The 27,261-nt window shown below is 45.3% G+C and overlaps 1 protein-coding gene and 1 long non-coding RNA gene across 2 annotated transcripts in view; one reads left to right on the forward strand and one right to left on the reverse strand.

Moving 5' to 3' along the window:
* Positions 1 to 27,261, forward strand: part of LOC144174474 (corticotropin-releasing factor receptor 2-like) — a 309,774-nt gene that overhangs the window by 148,494 nt on the left and 134,019 nt on the right. The gene's annotated exons all lie outside the window — the stretch shown is intronic.
* Positions 18,836 to 24,731, reverse strand: LOC144174475 (uncharacterized). Its single transcript, XR_013323481.1, has 3 exons — positions 24,419 to 24,731; positions 21,906 to 21,990; positions 18,836 to 19,435 (listed from the first exon to the last, which is right to left on the reverse strand). It is a non-coding gene; the product is annotated as an uncharacterized LOC144174475 (long non-coding RNA).

A 27,261-nucleotide genomic window follows, 5' to 3' on the forward strand; every position in this document is an offset into this window, starting at 1 on the left:
GCGTAAAGTCCCTGCTGTAAAATGCGGTGTAGCTGAAAACGGTGGACGTAACGTTACGGGAACGCATTATTTGACTAGATAGCAGAACGCGGCTGCGTTTTGAATAACTGTATGCTATAGAGCCGCCGCATTTAAACGCGCTGCGCCAACTCTCCGCACGTGGGAGTGAGTCTTTGCGCAAGAAACTTTTTTGCGTGGAAGATGCGTACTCCATTGCGGAATCACCTTGTATGAGGAGACTATAAGTGCTTAAACAGGCGTTATAAATAGAAAGCGTGGCTTATCTTGCTTCCTTTCACAAAAGAGGAGCACTACGTACCCATATTGATGCAAGTTTTCTTTCCTAACCCGCATTAACAATAAAGCCTCCAGGGCCCTTAGCCGAATGTTATGCGGCAAGTGTTTCACTCCTTCCCTTGCATAACCACCACGGCCGTAGAAAAAGGCTTTGATTTACTAAAGTTAGAAGAAAAGCGAAGATACAAAGAAGAAAAATAAAAGTAAATAAAATAATTACCTACAACCGGTGAACACAAAGAGGTTGGGGATGCAGAAGCAGGTGTACCGGGTTGCCCATGGCTCATCGGAATAATCGACGACGCTGCCTGCGGCGCCTCTGATGCGGGCGAAACTATTTAGCCCCTCTTGTGTGTATGCACCTGCATTGCAACTGAGTGGTAAACGATCTGTACCGCAGTTTGTATACTGAGACACCGCCTGATCACTGAACGGACTCATTTAGGTTACTTGCCTCAGCGCCCATGCATTAAGAAAGGGCAACAGGCAACTGCATCCCGACATCCTTTTTGCCGCCATCTGACAACAGATATTTTGTGTCCGCAACTGATCATGTCAGGCCCCGTAATAAGTCTTTCAGAAATATCTGGCTTAGAGGAATATCTGAGTTAGAAATATATTAGGCAAATACCAAAAGTAGTCGGTAGCCCAGCACTTTTGTTGTGTACATTTTCATAGTGCTCAATGTAAGCTGAATGTTCGGGCAAATAGAGTGGCTATCGACGCTATTCTCTCAAGCATTTCATTTTGGTGGCTTTCCCTGTCACCAGCTTAAATTCCGGAAATGAGGAGAACGCTAAGTGTGTTGTTGTTTACAAGTCCAAGCCCATTATATGAAATCACATAAGCAATTACTGCGACTTCTGCCGTGGAGTCTGCGCAAGCAGTGTGATATCGGTTGTGTGACAGATTTCTCTCGACAAACTCAATTCGCTTCCTCCACCAGACCTCTTCCTTGACGTCCTCCAGGCTCTCCGCCGCTATGAACTCCAGTCTGCTTCCATCCAGGCTTCACATCGCTAACAATGATACTTCACTGTTTTCGGAAATCCACATGCTTAAGAACAAAACTCTGGAATCAACCCAAAAACGACGCTTAGTGCCAAACATTGTGGGCCATTCGTCGCTGCACGGAGCGAAAAGCCTTCCGTAAAAAAATCTGCAGGAGATTTATCAGTCATTGACAAGATGCTTTTACGTTATGTGGGGGCAAATTGGTGCCTCTGATAATGACAAACCGCCAGATTTATTCCAGGAAGCCACCCGAAATTGCACATTTTGAATTGGAGGTGGGCTTCACCGCATGACACGAGCACCGTGCATGCTAACATTTTTTTTTTTATATCTGACAAACTGTTCCGCGCACTTCTCGAAGGGCTCCGAGACACGGAATTCGTCACCTAAACAAGCTTCAGCGACAACAGTTAAGGAACTTTTGCGCAACGTTAAATACTCACACCCCGTTGATGCGTATCTGGCGTGTTGTCAAAGGGTTAGGTATGCGCGTAACCTAAGCAGCTGCGCCCTTTCATTGCTCTTTCCCTGCACAAGTGCTCCCCTTTGAAAGTGGTTGCAGAAGAATATTGCAAGATCCTCCTCTCATCAACGCTCAGCACACTTCCACCTCTTAAGCCTCCCGAATCAATTGCTTCAGAACTTCACCTGCCTTTTACATTACAAGAACTGGCAGCAGCAATTTCCCATTTGAATACGAAGTAGTGTCCAGGTCCGGATGGCGTTATAAACGCAGCTTTCACCCACTTACCTCACAATGGCCTGCTCCGCCTCCTAGAATTCTAGAATTCCTCTTGGGTGAGCGGTAAGCTGCTCTCTGATTGGGAACTCGCGCAAATTAATCCTATTCTAAAGCCTAGCTGGCCGCCCACGTGCTATTCCTCTTTTCGGCCTAGAGCTTTGTTGAACTGTATTGGAAAACTGTTGGAGAAGATGGTACATAAAAGAACGTCCTGGCTTCTCGAAAGCAGACGCCTTTACCTGAAATAGATGAATAGCTTCCGTAAGCACAGATCGTCCATTGACAATATAATTACCCTAATCCTGTCAGTTGAGGAGGAATTGGATTATAGCCGCATACCAATCGCAATAGACATACAAGCTGCCTACGACTCTGTCACACACGCAGATATTTTTACTGCTCTTGCAGTACATGGCTTTGGAGGAAGACTCTATGCCTGGATCGATGATTACCTTGCTGGAAGTCAGCTTTTCATGCGCACTTCGGACGGTGACACATCACGTTTCCCCGTCGAAAAAAGAATTCCACAAGGAGCCCCCTTAAGTTCATTGCCCTTTAATTTGACTCTCATACAACTGAAACGGCGCCTACCGCTGGGAGTCAACATCACGATTTACGCAGACGACATTTTACCTGTTACGCATCACACTCCCGACGTACCCCTCTAGAAGGGCCTTGCCTCCATTTGATCGTACCTTGCAGCTCGTGGACTTAACCTATCGCACGATAAAAGCGTACCAATGGCGTTCACAAAGAAGCGCATGTATCGGTGCCCAATTCTGCTGAGTGGTCGCGCCCTCCCGTACGCCCGGACTCAAAGGGATATTGGCGTAATCATCGATTGAAATCTCTCCTGGCCAGCTGAGATAAAAAGACTATGTGCCTGCATCTCTGCGACATCTCAGGTTCTCAGATATCTTGCCTGTTCGCGATCACGCAGCAATTGCGGCTCGATGCTACATCTTCACAAAGCCTGCGTCGATGGCTTCACACACTATAGACTTTCCTCACAGCACCGTGCAGCGTCTACTAACAAAATGAAGCTAGAAGCTGCGTGACCGAACAGCCTGCGCATTTGTCTTGGTTTACCCAGAGGTTCCTCGGGTTCCGGGGCCATCACTGAAGCTGGATGCTTCACAACATTACAGGCATAGGTTAGTGACTTAAAAAAATAACATTTTAGGGCCTTGGTCTTCCTGTTGTCAGCAACGCCCAGCCCTAAAATTTCTTTTTTCATACCTAAACGACACCGACTTAATTAAAAATACTTTAGATTTTTTCCCTCTGAGGCTTTCGCACTTGCCTTTTCTTACCCAATTGCGTTGCCCCCTCTATTAGCGTGTATCTCTTTTCTGCCCTCCTCTCTCTTGGGCCTTTCTTCTTTTCTCCCCTTTGCTAACAGAGTACCATGAAGGCGATTTAGTAGGTCGGCTAAACACTCTGTTTTCGCCCGCTGCGGTGCCTCAGTGGCTAAGACGTTGTGCTATTTTAGCGAACACTTCCCAAGAGAGTCATGCATTGAGCGTGTATTTTGCCTGAGGTCCACGCGCAGCGATTACGGGCGATTAAACAGTCCCAGCAACACGTTTTCAACTTTATTCAAAATCTAAAATGCTTGCAGAGCGTAATAAATCAGCACATCCAGTACTTAGATTAGGCGGTCGCGAAGCACCTCACCCGAAACTTACTCCTCTATGCTCATCAGATAACTCGGAAACTCGCTCAAAAGATTTTTCTCTCTTTCCCGCTCTGACGTTCTTCGACGGCCCGAATTACGTCACTTAGGCCATGTAGCTTCTGTTGGCCAGTTTTCCTTCAGCTTCAGCAATGAACGCTTTTTGATATCAACTTTAAAAATAAAGCCACAGAAACAAAGCCGAAACGAAAGGCATATCTGGTGCGACGAGAAAATCACGCACTGCCGCTCCGTGCTGGCGATAACTGTAGCTTTCGCAGTGCTTCTAGACGCGAAAGAAAAAATGAAAGCGTTCATTGAAAGTGTTGCAGGGTCCCTTTAAGGCTTTCCTGCGAGGCTTACTCCTGCGAAGTGATGCCGCCGTCCTCTGAGGCAACGAATAAGAGACCAGTGGTCTTTTCAAAGAGGTTAGCGAGCCCAAAAGCGTATTTCGTCATCTAAACATTTCGCTCCCGCCCGCGTGTGTACACGCCCTGACAGAACTCACGGAGTAACGAAGCTCAGGCCTAGCCATATCAATGTGCGCTCACTCCCACGTTAACTGTATTTCCTCATCCCCTTGTCCGCGACGGTTTAAGACAGTTTTGTGAGGAGCTCGAATGATGAATATTGGTGACATTCACGACTTCTTCGGGCCGTGAATATTCAAAGTCTGCTGGAAGCGCCATTTTATCAAAAGTTTGTGTCTATTATCGCGGCAACCATGAGAATTACCGTCACAAATTTCTCACGGCAGTAGCCTCTGATTGGCTAAACACGCCACCCGAAGATTCTCTGGAACAAATATAGCCTAAAATCTTCGCTCTGCAGCTGCTCCTGTGGCGCTGTGGTATAGCACTTGCTTGTGAACACGAAGGCCCTGGCTGGACTCCGGCGTTGACGAATTTTTCGTTTTTTTTAAGCTTTCAAAATTTTGGAAGTTTTTGCTCGTCCTGATTTTGCTTTTTTATTTTGTGTATTACTATATCAAAAAACCGACGCACACGGCTTCTAGAATGCGTTGGATTAGGTTTAATTTAGGTTGTGTTCTGTGTCGTTGGGCTGGGTTAGGTTAGGTTAGTTGCAGTTGGGCTGGATTTGGGTAGGTAATAGTACATTCGGTTAGGTTGCGTTAGGTTTGATGAGGTTAGGTATATTAGGTTACGTTGGGAGGTAATATTATTCAGTGATTTTTAGGCCAGCCACCTTTAAAGAAACTGCTGGGAGAATTTCCCGGCGGTAATTCTGGCGACTGCCCTGAGATTACACGCAGTCTTATCAAAAACGCAAGCTCATGAACTGAAACTTGGGAAAAGAACGCTAAAGCTTTTTTCGGATAATTGTTTAGCCGTTAGAATTGAAGTCAATGACCTAATTCTCTCTTTGTGGCATGTATAATCTCCTGAGAAGAGTAAAAGTAACTATAATCTACCCGACTGCGCAGAAGGTTTTAAGAGACAATTCTAGCATTTCATTTTAAAGCTTCTCAGACCCCTCTTTTCTTTTACATTGATTGCGCTTTTGTGGGCGAGGGTGATGACCTCTAGGTTGAGTCATCCGGCTTTTAGCATTAAATAGTGTGGCATATTTCCAAGTTAAGTGGATAGTAACTTCGAATGGTAATCGGTGTGTTCCACTTCGCAAATGACTACTCTGTATTCGTGAGCAGGACTGCACCCTACCAGGATGGCGGCATACGTTTTTAGAGCTTTTCAAGAGAATTCGTTTCAATTGTACATTTAATGTACTTGGAGAGAACTGGTTTTAGTTTCATGTTTTGTTGTTTCGTTTTAGAAGCGATTTCATGTTTGCTAGTATTACGGTCGATATGAACCAAACCAATTCTCATTTAGCTAGCTACTCCCCGCTCCTGAAGAATGTTTCGACCTTTTTAGTATGTATTAAACATGGGAAAAGTGAAATTATCATACTTTGCATCGAGGTTTCTCATGACTGGTCGGTCGGGTTTTGTTTTCTTATAGGCTCCCACTCCAGGTCCTTGCTGGCTCGAGCCAAAATGAATGAATGAATGAATGAATGAATGAATGAATGAATGAATGAATGAATGAATGAATGAATGAATGAATGAATGAATGAATGAATTGCCAGGAAAATTAAAAGGCGAGTAGGTTTAATTTGTCACACCTAGGGGTGGGCACCGGAACACCTGCTGGTATGGGGGTGGGGGAAGGAGATCTCAGATTGATTGGGGGCATAATGGCAACAAAGCTGTTTATATAAAAACCATTTTCAGGGTCAATAACCGCACCACCCTATTGCTGCACCCGTAGAGGAATGAAAAAATAGTGCTGCGATTCCCTATGTGCACGTGATTCCGCGTCCAACGGAGAAAATTGGAGAGGTATGGCAATAGTGGTTTTAGTCCACTTTGCATTGTAAACCACAGGTAGCATGTGCGCGCCCTGTGCATCCTGTGCGCGTGCTCTGAAGCCTTACACCGTGTTACTTACCATCAGAGTACCACATAACCGCAGAAGAATGTATCAGGCAACGGCTAAAATCGGCTACTCAACTAAACATTTCGGTCATTTCACGAGTAAATAAATTAATTATTTACAGCAACAACAATTAATTACTTAAAAATAAACAGAAGAACTTATAGCTCAAGCACTATGCAGGTCGTCCACTGTAATCTGTACGCGCACCTTAAATACCGTGTACATATAGTCCACAGAGAAGCCCATACCATTCAGGTGTATTCAACAACGCGGTATAAGCGAAAATTAAAGCGACCCTGCAACACTTGCCACCGACTACTAGTAATGTATTTTGGCATAAAGTCTATTGTCCCAGAAATCTCCTCCCGCAAGAATTATGAAAATCCGTTCACAATTAACGAAACTACGCACGATGAGAAATCGCGCATAATCGTTCCCTCTCAACTCGACCGCGGACAACGCGACGAAAGCTCCGCGCTCTCTCCCAGAGAGGGGGGCGGCTCGCGACGTTCTCTTCGGCGGCCTTTGTTATATCACATGCCGGTTAGTTTTCTCCTTTTCTCCGCAACGCGGAGGGGCCTATTTCCGGTCTGGTGCCACAAAAAAAGCAGGCATGGGTGCCTGCTCGGAAGTGCGCGCTCGGGCTGGTAGGGCGTTTTTGAAGCATTATTATAAACGTGTGTAGTCGAGTGGTCCCGTTGAAAGGGAAGTATTGAGCTCATCACTCAAACTCTGCGCGCACTCTAAACACAAAAGAAACGGCAAAACTGTGCCTACAGGTTCAGGCATAGAAGAGGTTCGTACACAGCGATGACGACGACGGAAATGGGAGAATCTAGCCGCGAAGTTGACCAGTGACAGCCGATCGGGCAGCCATGGCCTACGTGACGTCCCTTAGGCCATGCCAGGGATTGCATAATGAGGACAGCTGAAGAGATAGCGGTTGGTTTTTCCGCGTCTTTCACATCAATTTGCGCGCTCACCGCTTCACGTGCACGAGTAATATTTGGCTCAGGTATTCCTGGCAGTGTAATCTAAACGTCGCGCAGGTTTACTTGCACTGCTCAAAGAGTGTTGCAGGGTCCCTTTAAGCTTGATTTTGATGCGCACACAGTAAAGACAACGAACAGGATTCATTTGTACCGCTTAATGCCGCAAATGAGCCAACTGAGGCCTGTTTCCGCAGTTATAACTAATCTGGATCAGATCGTACATAATGTTTTTTTGTTTATCGCACGGGAAGAAATAGCCGGTACACGCCCACTCAACTCAACAAGTCAAAGGGCAATAAGGCCTGGGGCCAGGACTGCTGTTATTCTGCAAAGTACAAAATCCGAATCTCCGGACAGAATCCACTCACTTTGGGGTAAATTGTATATCGGTGATTCCCGGATATATGTGTTTGAATACCCTACTTAAGAGCACGAAAGTGCGCGAAAAATAGCACTATATTTGTATGCGCCTAATCACTGCCTCGCGAAGCTTTGTGTCTCTTTGGCGCGTTCAGTTAAATGTGCTTGTGAAGTCTCACACGCGTAAGCCATTGTTATAAGTGGTAATACGTGCCTTATTCTGCCATCAGTCCATCCATCAGGGAAGCGACTTTTCTCGGAGCCGCAGGTTGATTGATGTGCCAGCGGCCTCTGCATACTATTCCGTTGGAGTCTTTTGAACGATGCACGCACATACATTCTTTTCAGTTGTGCGTGGATGTGCGTGTGTGTACGTGTGGAGTGCGCGTGCGTGCGTTGTGTGTTCATATGTGCGTGCGTGCGTGTGTGTGTGCTTTATGTTCAGACCATTTTGTATAGTTTCGTACACCAACCCTATTCTGATTGCCCAAGTAATTGTATTTTCTAAAAAAACATTCCGTTATGAGGCAGCGCTGTGTCGCTGCACCATCGTCGCTTTCTGCGGTTTTGTGCCCTGCTTAAAAATAACGAGAAGATATCATTACCTCTTCAGAAGCCGTACGGCCCTGTTCGCTCTTTACTACAACCGAATTCATTTTATTTACCCATACAGACACCCTGTTTATATTTCACCCCTCTGCACAGGGAAAATCTTCGTTATCTTCAGTGCTTCGTTAAATGTAGGGACGTTAAACATTTCGAATAAAAGGAAATTTCGAGTAACGCGATTTAACAACAATGAGGAATTTGTGTATTCGCCAAAACGTTCCCATGCACGTATGCACAGAAAAGTTTTAGGTTGGTTGGGTACCGCTAGATGTTTTTATGCCCACAATATAACTAACTTTTGCCACACAGCGCACTCAAATAAAAAACACTGAGCACGAGAAGGGAATTATTCATAGGCTGGCAGCCTGTCAACAGCGCAAAAGTTTCACGAGCCGAAGTTTCACCGCTCGGGGTTTGGAACCCTTAGGCTAACGTTAAAGGTTAGCTGGTTATTTTTTTTAAAACATAGGCTCGAAAGCGCAGGATGACCGTGCGAGAGTTTCCTCAGTTCCGGTGTACAAAACTTTTTTTCCCGTCTCCTCGCCGGAAACCTGTCATATCCTCGCGACACTTGACCAACCGCGCGAAGTTTTAATAGGGGCTGATAGGGTGCTGACGGCCGCTCAGAAAACCATTCTGCGTAACTTTTATTAGCGTTCAGTACGGATATTTCGTTGCCACGCATAGCCCAGTCTGGCGAAGGCTATTAGGTCGTATGTCACTTCTTCCTAAACTTTGCGTAGCTAGGAAACTACTCACCCTAGTGTCACATTTTCATAAGCACACAATTTTTATTGGCCGGTAATACAGCCCTGGTTTCTTTTTTCGGTCAAGGATCCTATAAGCGCGCAACTATCCTTCCTTTTATCTGTAAGCAGGTTCACGACATTTACTGCTGTATGCGATGGTTTTCGCGAACACTGCAAAAGTTAATTTCACCCAACCAAGAAACGCCAACGTTAGGGTAGGGGCATCCTGACTGAATATTAAGCCAGCTTCTAAGTAACGAATGCACAATAATCTCCATAGAGTGAAGTACACGCATCAATTTTACGAACTCATGAAATATTAACTGACAGAAAGAACATAGAGCAAAGCAAGCGCAAAGAAGCATAATACAGACACGCTAGATAATGGCAAACGGTAACCACTTCAAAGAAATCACAAATGTACTATGTAATAATAAAAAAAAATCACCGGAATGGACATTGCTTTATTTGTTGTAATTGTTCTGCGGGAAGTCTTTCTGATTTCCTTTCGGATATTCTTGTATATTTCTTCACAACGTGTGATCTCGAGAAATGTCAGCTGTTTGTCCTATCCGAACCCCTTTATGACCACTCGTCACGGCACCAGTGAAGCTCTTACCATCGTAACAAATTATCCCCACTAAGTGATGTTTCACAATACTTCATGATAAGTGTAATTGTGCTTTAGGTATGATTACTTATGCCGAATGAGGTTGAAAAAGCCCGCCAATTCTAATTCTAAGTAATCCCGTTACTTTCATTGCTATGATCAGTTATTATTATTTTGTACTCACTGTTCCTCAAACGTTTTGCAATGTTTGCGCTTGAAATAGTCAATCTGTGGAGGCGAAGTGCCGCACCAGCTCACGAAGTACCTTCATTTTATATTCACACAAATGGTCCATTTTAAGGCTGTTCGGCATCCAGTACAACATGAAGTGGTGAAGCCGAAGATAAGTGGCATTGCGGGAGGGTATCGGATATCAGCGGGCGTGCGAGAGGATATCATGTACTTGCAGGGTCCTGCTACCCGAAAATGGTCTTCGCACCTTTGCCCAACTGGCCCAACTATACCCTTTTGAGTTTATTCTTCCGGTTCACTGAGTCTCAAAATTATTTTGGCGCTGATCTAAAGGTTGCTTAGGTTTCGAGCTTGTCATTAAATATAATCGCACCATTGAGTTAAACCTGCACTTTTAAATATCAAAAGAATTCAGAACACAACTGGAAATAAATTTTGACAACATGTTTAGAAGTTCTGCAGTGCGCCATTAATACGATTTTTTCTCCAAGAGAAAGATTGATGGGAAGCCTATTTATGGTGTTTACTGCCTACTGCACTCCCATTAACGCAGTAACAGTCGCAGACCCTGCAGGCAGTATGCCATTGCCCAAGTTTCTCGCAAGGGAACGAACAAACCCTCACACACACGTGCACACACACACAGGTACGCACAAACACACGCACGCACGCATGCACCCACGCACCCACGCATTCACGTACACGCACACACACACGTACACGTACACGCACAGAGCACGCGCACACACGCACAAACACGCACGCACGCATGCCCGCCCACGAGCGCGCACACACACGCACGCACACACACGCACAAACACACGCACGCATGCACGCACACACACGCACACGCACACACACAAACACACACACACACACGCACGCACGCAAGCACGCACCCACAGAGGCACCCAAGCAATTTTAAATTTCGAGGCTGTGAAACAGGTCGGAGTTTTGTTGAGAGGCCGGGTCCTTAGAACTCGTTCTTAGTACTGCAGAGAAAAAGAGAGGGGCATTGCAAAGATTGAGGAGAGGTCAGAAATATAGCATCTCCTAGACTAACAATGCTGAAGTGACGCCAGTTCCATTGCTGGCCTACTTTTCATGCTCTTACCAATTCCTTTAGAAGAGGTGACAGGCCTGAATTTTTTACGCCATGTCGTCCCGTTCCTCGTCATGTGCTCTGCTCATCTTCTCTCCTAGGACCTCTCATCTCATCTTCTCATCCTTTCTCGCGATGACGTTGTACTACCACGTAATCGATGTCTTCGTCGGTGTTTGGGACACGTTCCGCACGGATTGAGAGGCAAACTCAGTTACACTTCACGCTGAAGTAACACGGTTGTCGTGTCCTGCATTCATGAAAACTTGGGAAACTCCAAGAAAATAACAGCAGGATAGAAAGGAACAAAGTTACTTCCTTGGTGTCAACCAAGTTTCCTACTAACGCTGCCACTGCTTTGTCGGGTACGAAAGAAAATAATGCGGCAATGCCGCCGAAGTTTTCTACATGAACGGAGGATGTCGTCAATAGTATGCCGTTACCAAGTAGGAAGGGGGGCTTATCATGCAAAAAAAGGTATGAGGAGCCCTCATGGGATGCACAGATGCAGCTTCGGCTCATCTGACGCATAGCTACATCGCTATGTCTCCTACTTCACTGTCGAGACTGCAGCAGCAACGTCTTGACCACCAATCACAGTGCGCTGAAGAAGTAAATAAATAAATAAAAGAAATCAATGGGTCAACGTGAAGTCTGTAAATGTTCGTAGGAAAATCGGCATATAGGTGGCTCAGATGAGGCACTGCACGACAAGGGTTACTGAACTCAAGCATGAACTCGAATATTTCCACGATACATTTTTAAAACTATATTGACATGTCTGCTGACTTTTTACTTTTTATTTGCAATACTGCCTTAGCGTTCTAATGTGTATGTTGTTTTGCTCTCCCCTCCACATCACTGTCTTTCTCTCCTTTCCATATGCAACGTGTAAAGAAGCATCGTATTATTAGTCAGCATGAAGGGGAAAGGTTCCCCTACAAATCTACACGGTTCATTATTATCCAACGGCTGAGCTTAAACCGGTACCTCGGGCCGTACGTAACCAGCTCGGTACTGCTCCAGATTCGTAAGTGTACGAACTGCACTTACCTGACAGGCAACGTGCGATATCGCGGAATACCCTCGTCTCCTGCATTCTTTTCATGTTTGTCAGCACTCCTTTAGAGAATAACCAAAAAATGTTAACGGAAACTAATTGAACGTAAACGAATACAACGTTTCAGGCTTCTTGCTTGCCCGTTTTAGGAATTTTTTCAAGGCTATATTGATAGCGTTGCTGCTATTAAGCGCGCTGCATAGGTATCTGCGTTGAATGGTGAACCTGCTAGAGTGCTAATCGGCAATTACCGGCTTTCTCTGGAAGACGACAAGAGAGCATAAAATATTAGCGTTTCCCATAAAATATTAGCATGCGGAACGAGGTTTATAAATTTTGGTGCTGATTTTTTTCTCAAAGCTGTCGCTAATTGGTGAGAACATAGAATGTGGAGCCGACTTGCGGCTGTACTCATATATCCGCCAAAAAATAGCCCACTCTCCTCTCATGATGATGGCGATGATGTTGATGACGACGACGACAATGGTGATGACACACCGTCACCTCCACGCTCCGAAAGAGGCGTGACAACGGCCTGTTTCGTCTCCTATCCGTTGCCTGATATCCGGAGACCGCTGCTGCCTCATCTTCTCACAACAGAGTTCTTCTCGCCTCCGCCTTCACAAACTTCTTTTCACATTCGCCTCCGCTGCTGTTCCCGACCTAGTGGGGGCCGCGTATATTTTTTTTAAATATAACCTTTGGATCAAGGGGTCTAAGACAAGTTGAACAGTCTTTCTGTTTCCTTCTGTTATCTTTTGAATTCCTTTTCAGAAGTATACATCTTACGTTAGCTCAAATTCCATGAGAATGCATCATCCGATGCGGGATGAGGTGGTGAGGGAAATGGACGAGATAAACACTGTTGTGATGCCCTTCCCTTGGCCTCCGTTCGGTTTAGGGGCGACAGCCTGAGCCCCCTTAGAGGCTCAGGCTGTCGGCGTCTCCTGTCGTCGTCGTCGTTCATTGAGGTCCGGTACTTAAACACCGGGACACTCGTTTTCCAACGGCTCGCGCTGGAAGGTCACATCTAATGAAAAAACACACCGGTACACTCGTTTTCCAACGCATCACGCTAGAACGCTTCGTATTTCAAAAAACAAGGCCTCTAAAACAAAGCTGTATACCTATAACCCCCAACGGTTTCATCTCCGTGTGTAAAAACGCCAAAGGGCCAATAATACACTTAGACACTGCGTTCTTCGCCCCTCATCTGGTTTCACGTTAGTGGCGATGGCCGGGTTTTTTTTTTTTTGATGAAATTCTTCTTCGGCGCTGCATCCTGCTTCTCATATTTGGGTCTTCTTCTTTTAATACGTCTGGGATTAGCAATACTTAAGCATTGTTGCTTATTCGATCATTTTTTTGCTGTTTTTTTATTTTCTTAAGATTGAAATTTGGCCGCGCTTCTGTAGAATTTTGTGTTGTGCGACATACGTTGCACCGGCCATGTAAAAGGTCGAATTCATGCTTCTGTTGTCTGCAAAAGAAATCACCAAAGCAAAGAAAAAAGCCACAGAAAGTACGGCAATTCACCGCTTTACTAAAACAATATTTTGAACTAGGGCTGAGGAAAGACAACTGGACTGGACTGGACTGGATTAGACCGGACTGGACAAAACAAGGAGGGAAAGGAGGAGAAATTATATGCAAATGTAGCACCCAGGGATTAAAGCATTTCCAGCAGAAACCCCTGTCGGTCAGGCATTACCTTTTCGGCATTAACGCTTTCTCTGTGTGCCTCTTTTTTCGAGTAATGATGACACTGCTACCTATTTACTCCATCTAGAAGAGGGAAGAATGATACTACACCATCACAGTGCCCTAACGTCTGCTAATTTATTCACGCCATCTCCAAAAGCTTCTTGTTAGCGACTGGTCTCTTTGGACCAGCCTTGTCTGCACCAAAGAAGAAATTCTTTTGAACTCACACAAATTCAGTCAATTTTAATCATTCAAATTGACGCTTAATTTTAATTAAAATTTATTGGGTACATGAAGAACACAATAGAACAACATACTCTAAAGATATGTTGGCAAAAGTTCTGTTGTATTTTGTTTCATTGAACCAAAATCTTACGGCAAAGGAAAAGATTCCCGGACCTAAAGTACAGCTTTTGCACTCTGCGATGAATTCTTTAACGACTCGCTTCCCTGTATAGCGTCTTCGCTCTAGCCCAAATACTCAGACACAAGGTATTTTGAACCCATCCAATCACAACAAAGCGAAGTCACGGTGTTTGTCTTTAATCAAGGATAACGGCGGAGCAAAAAAAAAAATCGAGCAGGTCAGATGGTTCTGCATTTTACTTTGAGTGTGTTGTATTTACATTCCGCTTTTAATGATTCAAAATCGATCTTCCTATGGGAGAAAACGGGGAGTTGGTCTGATTTTACATTGTAGGCATTGTGCTGCAGCACCGGCGTTCGTTTATCGTCGATTCTGTGTTTCGACAAAGGGATTTTTTTGTTTTGCTGTTGTTGTTGTTAAAACCCAGTTGTATATTTTTGGATAGCGGTATATCGGAAGACAAATTCTGCCGCTGGGCACCACGAATTTTTTTAGGGCCGCTGCCCCTTAGAGACTCGGGCTCTTGGAGCCTCCTGTCGTCTTCGTCGTCTCAGGTAGTCGTGGTACTAAAACACCGGGACACCCGTTTTCCAACGCCCTCGCGCTAAAACCCTTCGTAATTTAAAGACACAAAACCCTTACGGCACAGCATGATTCTCTACCCACCCCACGGTTTCATCTCCGTGGGCAAAAACGCCAAGGCGCCAAGAAAACACTTACACACTGTATGCTCCTGCCCCTCCCCAGGTTTCACGTTAATGAAGATGGCCCGGCATTTATTCTTAGTATCACTTTATCCCAAATATACCCCAGATTTGCGTTGTATAGTCTCAAAAAAGGCTTTGCAAATTCATTGAAATAATAAGACATTTTTTTGCCCTCCTCAGTGAAGGTAGTTGAACAGATGGATTACGAAGCTGTCAAAGGGAAAGGGTAGTCTCATATTGGGAAAATCCGCCAATAGTCTCATTTCCGACAAAGGCAGGCTCGAATTCCCCGTAGTGGAGTCAAATGAGATCGAATTCTCCGTACTGGAGTCGGGCTGTCGATGTAGCTCGCGCGATGTCTGTCTACGAGACGTCGAAGACTAATTCCCTTAAGCCGGCGGAAGGGCCATCTGGGTAGTAGCAAATTGGCGGCGGCTTTTTTGCTAAGGCAGGGGATCTCAAAAAGCAAGCGCTGGACTCCGCCGTAGCCCGAGTGGGTAAATAAAAAGAAAAGCGCCGGACACGGAAAGAGAGTAGCCGACCGAAGAAGCTGCTAATCTTCTGTGTTGATAGCCGGTTCCGTCCTCATTTATTTCCCACGCCTACTTGAAATGACTACGCATTCAAAAACCTCAGCTAAAATATTTAAATTGGTGTCGTACGCAGTGAACCAACACTTGAGGTGCACAAGTCGCTGTTGTGAAGGGCTATGGATAAATTTCGACCACCTCAGAATCTGTAACCTTTGCCGAAGTCTTGAACACGCAAGAGTCTGTTTCGCTTGAATCGGTATCCCATGCCTTAGTCATCGGGCTTGCGCGGCGGGGTGGATATAGGCTTAGAGAAACTCCCGTCTAGAATTCTCCCACCGCGCATTCATTTCTACCGGTTCGGCAAAAAAAGTTGGCTTCAAGTGCTGCCCGAGGCAATGTTGCTTAAGCAAAATGTACGCTGCTCTGCACCTGTATATCTGACCCGCAAACACCTACGAAGTCTTACTGTGGTTTATTGATTACAAAGTGAAGTGAATCATAACAATAACCGGAAAACCTTCCTACTAATGCGTAGGAAGAGGCGTACAATTCTTACAATTTAGGGGTATTCGGCAAGCACTCCGCAGTGATTTGGAAAGCGCTCTACCTCTGTACCTTCCGTACTCCAGGGGATGACTGATGAGGGAGAGGCTTGGAAACTTACTAAGAACCTCGGAAGAACAGTTAAATAGGCACAACGAGCAGTGAAAAAATGAATGATAGAAGTAGCACTTAGGGGTAAGAAACAAACGTCTTAGATTATGGAGAGGACTTGAGTAAAGGGCGTTATTGCTCAAAATCAGAAAAAAAGAGAGGTGTTGGTCTCAGCATGTAAAGAGGAAAACCGACTACTAGCGGGCGAGCAGTGTAAGAGAATGGCCACCGAAAGACGGAACTAGAATTAGGAGGTGGTTTTGATGGTAACAGAAAATGTGGTGGCAAAGAGTGGAATCGGACAGCGCAGGAGAGGGGCAGCGCAGAGCAGAGGCCTTAATAACACAAGGCAAATAGTTGGAAGCAGAAAATCACTCGCATTTTACCGGAGCGACAAAAAAAAAAAAAGAATACCCACACAATTTTTTTCCCATTCTTTTTTGTCCTTCATCTAGGCTTCTGAAAATTGCTTATCAACTTCGTTGATATTTAGGTTGTTCTACTATATCACAGTTTTGGGAGAAAGTGAATGTTCGAGGCACTTTTGTAAGTCTGCAGAACAGAATTGATGTACCGCCATGATGTTATCAAGCGGCGTAAACTGAGGGGGAGGAAATGTTTAAGCCGAAGCTTTCTATTCATTCGGTGGTAGCATTCGATGTCGCGTCAAAACACACTGCAGGAAAGCCACATTTACACAGTGGGTACACAAATGGATGGGGATAATAAGCGAAGGTACATCAAGTGCCCCAAGAAAAAACGCTTCCTCTAGTCGGAATAGAACTTGGGTCCCTCGTGTTATGAAGCCGGCGTCTATCCCATTGCACCATACCGACACAATAGAAGCCGTTTTAACCATCTCTTTTTAAGAAAATGGCTTTGATTTTTTAAAATTATTTTCATTTTTAATCTTAAATACATTATTGGTGCGGAAATGTAAACACTATACAAATATCCATTCCGTGGGGTAAAAAAACTCGCCCTTGGTGATCGTTTGTCTAATTTGATAAAATAGGTCTATAAGTTACAGCTATTACGTAACTGGACAACACCCAACCCGGAAGACGAGATAGTTCTATGCGTGCGATACCGGGGAACGCTGGTAATTTGAAACCCCCTTACGGACCTCTTTCCCGCCGGCAATGACACCAGCACATACAGCGTTACCATTCTAATGAGTGACACCTCGGGACAACACCTCATTTCTTTTGCCCATTAAACCGTAAATTGGACAGGCCCCGACGAATTTACGCCGCCAAAACCGGCCAGTGAAGGTGTCGCTCTCGTTCGGCAGCTTACCTCGTGTCCGTATCCGCCGCGTCAGGGGGGCAGTGCTAACGTAGCTACGCTATTTCATGTTAATTGTATTATTTAAGTCCTCCATTTTTCAGTGCCACTTCTTTCATGTTTTTGGTAACGACCAATTCAACGCGGGGTTCTTTTTAAGTAGCTTTAAATATGTACATTTATTTTGCCCTAAACGCGCCCAAGGTTTTCCCTACTTTTAAGCAGCGTTGGCATGTGTGAGCACTACAGTGCCTCCGGTGCTACTAGTTGGAAAAAGCTATTTCGCTATATATGCGTCGTCTTTATGCCCACTGTTAGGGCCCAAGCGTTTTAGCAGCAATATACGGCTCCCTTGAAGCTGACAATATATTAACAGCAAAGCTGCTCAGGCCGACACAAGTCTGCCCGGTAGAGACGAAACCCTGAGCGCACGTAAGCGCGTGCCACGCGCCGACCGCCCGGGGTCGCCCAGGCGAGCGCGTGGGCTTACGCAACATGAGGAGCTCCCGCTTTTGACGTCGTCATCGTGTAGCGGCCGGCGCGCCACAGGTCCGCCGCGCCGAAGACAATGACGGCGAATCTGTCAAGCCATCCCTCCCCATTGCAAACGTGGAAACGGCCACCGGACGAGCTGATGAAGACGTGCCGGTCTACTGGGGCGAGGACGAGCTACAAGAGGACTTGATCTACGCGACTGTAACGTCGGAAGACGACGACGAAAGGGATGACGACGATTGCTACTGAATAAAACACTGTACATATTTTAATGGCCTCTGCTTTACAGTGCCGTCCAAAACGGCTTTGCACTGCTGTGGTCCGGCTGCTCCCGCTCCCTGGGATCCGCTGTCAGTGTGGGCAGAAGCTAGGTCGACCCTCAGCACTGCTGTGCCTCCAGCCTTGCAGCACTAGTGCAAGCTGCGCCAATTTTTTTCTAAAAGTGTTACAAAGAAACATGAAACATGTCGGTGTTGGCCAAAATATGCTTCATATATATATATATATATATATATATATATATATATATATATATATATATATATATATATATATATATATATTGTGGGGTTATAGAGGGGTTAAAGTAGATTGGTTTACTTTTCCCTGCAATAGCAAACCGGCGACGAGAGAGACTAATCAGTCTTTGTCTTCTCGTTTCGCCCCGCTAGTAAGCTATCTGCCCCCACCCCGCGGCTGCGCGCTGTACCGCGCCAGCCGCGGCGGGCCGTGGCTCGATGGAACAAAGGAAGCGACAAGTGTTTTCGCTCATTGACATTTATTACTGAATAATAAACATCCAAAGAGCATGCAGGCTAGCTGGTTGACGGCGAGGATCTAGTTCCTCGCCCGGGCAATTTAAGGGAATCGAGAGGTTCGACTCACCGCGACAACAGTCATCGCCGGGGCGCCGCCTCAGCGCGCTCGCGTTTGCCTCGCTGGGACACCGATGGCAGCCATTGTCGCCCTCCTTTTTGCCCGATCCTCGAAGGAAGGAGTCGCCAGGCGCGTCCTGACGCCTCGCTTCCCGAGCTCCGACTCTCCCCCCGCAGCTCAAATCCCGCGCGCGCTCGCCGGCTTAAAGACACTCCCACGGCGAGGAGGTAGATCCCCCTCACCGACGTCTTGTCGAGCAAGTTCCCGCGAGGAGCAACCGGTGTGGCGAAGCCGAACCAAAGGGAACGCGCTAAGGTCGCGTTCCCACAATATATATATATATATATACCCTTATGAAAATTTCTATGTCCAGTCAAAAGACAGTCTGCGTCCCGAAGGAAACAGACTGCGTGCGTCCTGTGTGTTTCCTCTGTGTTGGAATTTCGCCACCGACTTTCTGCGTACTCCAAGTGTCCCGTGTGTTTCCGTCCTCCATGCGTCCAGTCTATCTCCCAAAGGCAACACAGACACCATACGGCCTTTGTGTGTCCCCTATATGTCTTGAAGGCAACAGACCGCATTCGTCCCTTGTGTGTCCCCTGTATTGAAATTTCGCCACCGACTTTCTGCGTCCTCCAAGAATCCTTTATGTTTCCGTCCTCTACGTATCCCACAAGCTTCCACCTTTTGAGTGCCCTTTGCATGCTGTCAAATAACAGTGCCCCACAGCCAGCTGCATGTAGAAAATGTCAGCCAGCTCCACAGTCACTGTTTCATGCTGCAGCTGTTTCTGTAAGAGCAAGCTGACGAAAATCACATGAATCACACGACTCTTGCAAACCTGACTATTTTATTCAGGTTGGATCCATACGTGCTGCTGCCGGCTGCCACACCAGGTGTCGCCTCATCTTTACCCCTCACAGGACGGGATAGCCACTGCCACGCTTGAACCTGAAATGACAAACGCATTGATCGCATATGAAGGGGTTTAAACAAACACGTCTCAAACATTTGCTGGTTATGCTTATAAATATAAAGGAGTGTTCCCATACAAAACTGAACCAAGTATCCTGAAAGAGAAGGTATAACTTCTAGGTTGCAAAATTAGCCACAAAATTTAGACCACATAAATTAACTAATGAGCTTACGAACATCAAATATGACATACTGTTACATAGGCAACACAACCCAGAACTAAGTACTGTTTAGATTCATGGCCTCCTCATGACGGGCATTTATACAGCCTCGCAAGAACATCTGAGATGAGATTATTGCAGCAGCACTGTGGGAACAAAGCAATATGGGGGGGGGGGAGGGGCAACATAAATTTGCATGAACATGCTAAGACAGGCATTGATCAGTCGTCATCATGAGTAGTTGCTTGTGTCTACGCGTTCTTTGGAACCTATAAAGCCAGCAGTTTTATTGTGCATTTCATTTACGAGACAGCACTTGCATTGTCTAGTTTGTTTGTCTCTGCTTGCTTACAAAAAGCAAAATGTACATCACCATGAACTGACCAACCTCTAGGTTGGCTCCTCACTTTTTATATTTCCTTGTGTCGATGGGTAGCAGACACGGGAACAGAAATAAAAAACAACCCTAGAAAAACGTGGTGGATAGCACACTTGCACCCATCATTGCACGCGTGCCACGTGGTCACTCATCCCAACAGATGTACAGTGCACGGAGTGACCCCCAAGCAGCGAAAGCTGGGCGTGGTCGCTCTGTACTTTGTGAAAATACAAGCTACTAGAAAGATTTGACAGATAGCACAAACAGTGCAGGTGCGCCAACTTTGCACCATAGCAGGAATTTTTCAACGTACAACAGAAAACGCACCGGTATGTCAGTGACACCGTGGAGGAGAAATTCGAAGACAAACCAGGACATCAGTGACAGTGAACGGGTTAAAGAGGTCGAATACAGCAAATTTAATTTCAGGGTTTATGCTTATCAGCAATGAGGAAAGCTACCGCAGTAACTTGAGCTGACTACTCTGTAACGTGCACTCAAATGCTAAAAACACACAAGCATTTTTGCATACGTTTGCACACAGAGCATTCATACTGTTCGGAAATAATGCAGGTTTTTCCTACTATAAACATCATAATATTGCCCCCAACCACGCCATTTGATTTGTTTACAAAATATTTTCTTACAAGCACCTGGCCACACCCTGCAATCTTATCCTTTTTTAAGGGAACCGTCTTTTTCCCCTTTTTCCTTTGTATGCTGCACCAGCAGTCCTGTTTGATATGGAAAGGGTGTTGCTTTGCGATCCCTATCCTAGCTTTTCCTGTTTTTTATTGAAAACGTTCTCGATCTAAATGAATGAGTGCAAAAGAAACCCTGCAGCATTCAATTCGCCAACGCTCATCCATGCACGTCCCTTTGCTGACTCCTTCGAGGTTTGTGTTTTTTTATGTTTACTGCGGAGCACAAGTTTGCTCCGATAATCTATATTTTTACAAAAACCCTGCATTATCCGTGGCTACATAACAATATTCCAAACAAAGTCTGATACACAAACCAGAACCCCCCACAGCTCTTTCTTCAATTGCTGAGTACCCTTCTACAATTGATTGATTGTAGGGTTTAACGCGCCGACGCAACGCAGGCGATGAGGTGCGCTGTAGTGGAGGGCTCCGGATTAATTTTGACCACCTGGGGATCTTTATTGTGCGCCGAAATATCGTACACACAGGCATTTTTGCTTTTCGCCTCCATCAGAAAAGCAGCCGCCGCGGCCGGGAATCGAACCCGCGACCTCGTGCTCAGCAGCGCAACACCTTAGCCACTGAGCCACCGCGGCGGGTACCCTTCTGCAATTAGGACCATCATTATATTTGCTAGAGTAAATAGCTGTTGGGGGGGGGGGGGGCTACGATGGCCAGTGAGACTCATTACACTACATGAAACACAGTGGCAAAAAGGCACGCAATACACCCTTTTCACTGCTAGGCACAAGTTGCATCTAGGGCATTGAAGTGAATTCACCTAAATTCTATTTCTGGGTGCATGGAATTGTTTCACTCATGTAATGTAATCCATAATATGACTTTTGAGTAGAAGTCTAAAGATCTAGTTCATCTGTAACAGGCGGTAGAAGAAAAATCCCCACACACTGTCTGTGGGCACCACGCAACTACCAGTGAACAAGGGTGACAAAGTCGCTATTAATTAATTCATGGAGCAAGGACGCAGCCCTGATGTGACAAAAAAAAAATAAGAAAGGTACCAGGAAGTTTCTCACCCTCATCGGTTCCTTATTTTTTGCCCCATCTCTGCAATGTTCTTATGTCTTAATATCACTAAGGTACCACAAGAATGCCACAATGGTTTTCTATGTTTTCATGTTCTCTCAGCCTTCAAAATCGAGATTTTCATGCATTTCACAGCCGTAATGAACTCCACTTACAGGTCGTGCAGGATAGATAGAAACAGGAGGCAGCCAATTCTTCTGGTAGCTCACAACGTACATCCTCCATGTCAAACACCTGGCCCTGTAAAAAATGGAAGTTCAAGTAGTAAACAAGCCGTAAATATGCGGTATAATGCCGTGAAATACTCGCTCTGACAGGACATGACAGAATTTGTTTTTTGTAGGTGCAAAAAAGGCACCTTCAGTTCTTTCAAGCTAAAAAATAAGTACAGTGCTCACTGATTGAAACGCAACACTGCGAGCGCGTGGCTGCCAATACATGCAGCGCCGTCACTGGACGCCGCTGTCGCTGCGGAGAACCACTGCCCCGCTTATTGGCAACCGGAAGCAGCAAGCTTATGGTCAAAACACTCTCATCCTCGTGGTATACCACAATGCAACACCTAGCTTCCACGGGCGGCGCTGCATGTAGCGCAGGCCACGCGCTTGCAGTGTCGCGTTTCAATCCGTGAGCACTGTACATACATGACAATCCTTACAAGGCTTTCAGCCATACTTTAAAGGAACAGAAGCATCCTTACACTGAATTAATGTTAAACTAAGCCTATTAAATATCCCTAGGTGGTAGAAATCTGTGGCCCCAGATTCCACTGTGCAAGCATATTCTCTGGTCCAGAGGGTGCGAAACGTGGTTACGGCTTTTAAAGGAGCCATGAAGAGAAAACACAAGTTTGGTTCATTCAAAGGATTCCGTTGCTAGAATCACGCTGACACCATTTTTAACATAAACTCCACTCAAATAAGCTACAAATTAGGAACAAAGGAAATGGCCATGCGACCCACTAGCTCATTTCCCGCAACAGAACCTATGTCATACCAGCCAGCTCTGCAGTTAGCGGAGGGCAGCAACAGCAAACGCGAATTAGGCAGAGGCTATAAGCTTGCCGAACGAACCATTTGCGCTTAAATTTAGGGCACATTCTTTTTACAGTAGTAAGAATGGTGGGACCAACAGTAAAGGTTAGGAAAGCACACGTAAGCATAGAAGTACCGATGCGTACTGCTGTTGGTACTGCGCGCACTATGCTTGGTTTAGCTGCACAGGACTGCGGGGCTTTGGGGTTGTCTCGGACAACAATGGCCGATTGACACAAGCAACGGTGTCTTACGTGACCATATTTGTGGAGCGAGCACTATGTTTCACGAAACGATTATTTTCTCGCTGAACAAAAATAAGCCACGTTTAAATACGGTAAAAACAAAACAAAAGCAGAAAGCGGCTTGCCACGGTATGGTGGCACCATCTAGGTTAACTAACGGTAAAGAAGGTTTCCCGATCGGCTGCAGAGCGGTCGGTTCCTGTGATGTCATTGCAGACCCTGAAAATGCACGATTTAGCGGGAAAACCAAAATTTTAGCTTAAATTAATGAATTTCTCAGTGAATAAAGCATCGTTTGCAATTGGGCAAGTGCTGGGGGCACCATACCACACGAAATTTTTCGAATAACACAAACTTGTATTTTGTCTTCATGGCTGGCGCCATTAAAATTCTCTCTGAGGCACATGGTGAACGTCTCAGCGTGCCAATACCTCCAAGGGGTAGGCAAGTTGAAATGCTGATGAAACGAAAAAACAGGATGGTGAAGGAGCACGGTGGCAAGCCCACGCCCTGTTGAATCTTTTTCGCACCGTGATTGTATCCCCATCACATGCATATTTGTAAGAATCAACATGTTTAACCCATGCTCAACATGTTACGGTCAACACAATTTGTGCAAGCCGGCTACAAATAATGTCACACCACACAAGAATTTCTGTCTGATCATGACGATGCTGGATGAGCTTAGGAAGGTGGAAAAATTTCTTGCATTAAAACAGTGAAAGCTGCCCTGTGACTGCACCAGCAATGCAGGCTGGAACAGCATGTTTTCAAGCTGCGACGTCTAAACAATTATCTGGTCAAATGTTCACTGCCTAAAGACCTTGTGCATGTGGTACTACTTATAAAGTTGCTAGCAATGCTTAAATGTTGAAAATTCAACGTATATGCAACTCTTACGTATTATAACTACAAATGTAATGCAGCCTCCTTGCATTTCTTTACCCGTAAACGAAAACTACCCGTTAGAACAATGCTAAGCTGCCTACGTCCTGTAAAAAAATATACTGTGGGTCAACTGCCTCCTAAAAAAAAAAAAAAATCGGTGAGTGGGCGTTTTGTTTTACAACCATTAACGCAGTTTTTTTTTTTTTTTTTTTTTCATGCAACAAGCTTTAGCGTCGAATCCACCCAAGCCAAGCGGCGGCCGCTGGGCCGTCAGCATAATGTTTTCGTTGCCGGCAATGGCAAGGGGGTCGATCACTCACACAGCATACTGGCCGCCGCTCCTGAAAGCTCATTATGACCGCGCCGACGCAGCCGGTAATTTACAATAAAAGAAGCGCGGCGAGCCGAACACCAAGGAATATACTCAACACGTTTAACAAAACAGCACTGCGGCAACGCGTAATAAAATTTTAACATGCACCACGATAAACAATCACTTACGGCAGAACACGCAGCGTTTTTCACACGTCGCGTCGACAGACTGGAACTTGCAGTAGACTCTTGATTCACGTAGGCACGCACAACTTGTCAGGTATTTTGTCAAATGGCGACCTCGATGTGCGTTTGCTACAGCAGCGCAGTACGGCGACGACACAGACGCTTTGCCAGCACTCACGATGTTTCAGGTGGCACAAGAGCACTAACACGTAATATTACGGCAGGAGGAGCACGTAGTAATTCACGTAACACCAGCAAATCGAAAACAAACCACCAAAACCACGCACAACGAACAAACCACGTCTTTTCTTGCGCACCGATACAGTGGCTAGAATAGAATATAGCCACTGTAGCACCGATAACAATGACTGCATATATGCTAGCCTAGACTAGACTTATTACTACAGTTGGCTATCTAGCAGTCATAGAGTTTTAGCAGTTACTTTCTTCCTTCATCATCACCCCTGAAGCAAACTAGGCAGACGCCATTATAGTATTTTGTTAAAATTGATAATAGCAAACATATATATAATGGCAGTATATTTTCTTGATGCGAGCAACGTCTTTTGTTGTCGTAAGTTGTTGCTACTCAAAAGCGAATAAAAATGGATTAACAAACGAAGTTATTATCATCGTCATCTACATCTAGATTGACTGTTTTGTGTTTTGTTCAGCGTCCAAGCATTCACCATTCACTGTTTGTGGGCTTTTCACAAACAGAACGGCCGGATAAAAAAATTATTCCCCGCAGACATACGCAAACACACGCGCACACGCATACGCACACACACACACACACGCGAGCGCGCGCGCGCGCGCACACACACACACACACACACACACACACACACACACACACACACACACACACACACGCGCGCGCGCGCGCGCGCGCGCGCGCGCGCACACGCACGCACGCACGCACGCACGCACGCACGCACGCACACAAAAGCACCGTGCGTCAAATCCACGCAGGCAAACAATTCACTCAAATGGAGGCTTAGCAAGACTATGTGAGCTCAAGTATTTACACCTAGGTTTACGACGTGATCGTGTACTGTTTTGGTGGCTTGGAGGTTAAGTACTCGCCTAGTGATTCAAAGGGCGGAGGTTCGAATCCCCCTCAATAACCTTTTTTTTTTTTTTTTAACCGTGCCTTAATTAAAGTTTTTCTGCCTTAGGCTATATTTTGACATTGTTGTTGCTCTTGTTGCTCTCGTCTGGCTGTGTCCCTTTTTTTTCTGTCGCAATATATTTCTACCGCAAGCTCTGCTCCAAAAAACAGTACACCGCTCAGCATTTAGTTGCAAGGATAAGCCATTTTACAACGACCCTGAAGGAAAACACAGACTAGGACAATCGGAAGCCACTTTTTATGTTGTTTTTGTTTTCATTGCTTCGTTTTCTATTCGGCTTTTTGTGTTCTTTTTACTTTTTCTGGTCTGTATATTCTTCTCCCTCCCACTTTTTTTTCGTAATGGGAGGGACGAGGCACTTCGAACAGCCTCGTTCAATATGTATCCTTCTTACGCCACTGTTTCATACAAACGTACCAGTTGGTAATATTAATTCTGCGGATTTATCAGACCTCACTAGCACGAAATAACGTATACAGTGCTGCAGAATTTCCACAAACCATCGGCATTGTTTCTTACCATCTCTAGTCAAGCCAAAAAACTTAACCTTTCGAGTATAATTAAGGCTTACATGCTCGACTTTATGTTTACTAGAGGAAGCACGATCTTCAGAAAAAGAATGTAAGGCAACAAATAGTTATCCTTCCTCCCAGTGTCCTAGAGGCAACACAAAAGACATAAGTCAGTCTTTTGACTTCATTTTGCCTTCAGTACATACATAAGCAACAGCATTACGGCACACAGAAGAATTAAGACAGCAAATTCAAGTTCTATCTTACAGCCTTTGTCCTAGAGGCAACACAGGGGAAACAGGCCAAAGTCTTTTGACTTCATTTTGCCTTGAGTACACACATGGGCAATAGCATTGCGGAACTCAGAAAGAGAAGAAAGCAAGTCATTTTTAAAGTTTTATACCTCTCATCCGAAATAAAATCTTCGTATAGAAATTTAAACTTTGTCTTTACCATAGTACATATAAAGGTAAAACATCATGGCTGTTTATCCGGCAGTCTATAAAAAGTACACAGCCTGTTTATGTCCTAGAGGTAACACAAAGGAAAAGTCAAAAGAAAGGCCACACAGTCAACATGCAGGAGACACAAAGTAAACAGAAAGGAAAAGTTCATTTTCATAAGGGTATATATATATATATATATATATATATATATATATATATATATATATATATATATATATATATATATATATATATATATATATATATATATATATTTATATATATATATATATATATATATAAAAATACGCAATAGGTGGCACACGTGTGATGCTTCAGGCTGTTAGCTATGTGCAGGACAACAACACGTGACATGTACTGATAAGATATAATGCAACATAATCTTGCGACTGTAGCGTTCATTTACATACTTTAACATGAGCATAGATAGTGGAAGTGGGTGGGGTCGTGCAAATGGGTTCTGCACAAAACCTCCACCCAGTTTCACCCGCCGCGGTGGCTCAGTGGCTAAGGCGTTCTGCTTCTGAGCACGAGGTCGCGGGTTCGATTCCCGGCCGCGGCGGCCGCTTTTCTGATGGAGGCGAAAAGCGAAAACGCCCGTGTGTACGAGATTTCGGCGCACGTTAAAGATCCCCAGGTGGTCAAAATTAATCCGCAGCCCTCCACTACGGCGCGCCTCATCGCCTGCGTTGCGTCGGCGCGTTAAACCCTACAATCAATCAATCAGTCCA

Source organism: Haemaphysalis longicornis, unplaced genomic scaffold (assembly GCF_048455015.1).
Source record: "Haemaphysalis longicornis isolate Haplotype H1 unplaced genomic scaffold, Haemaphysalis longicornis Haplotype H1 scaffold_3, whole genome shotgun sequence".
NCBI lineage: Eukaryota > Metazoa > Arthropoda > Arachnida > Ixodida > Ixodidae > Haemaphysalis > Haemaphysalis longicornis.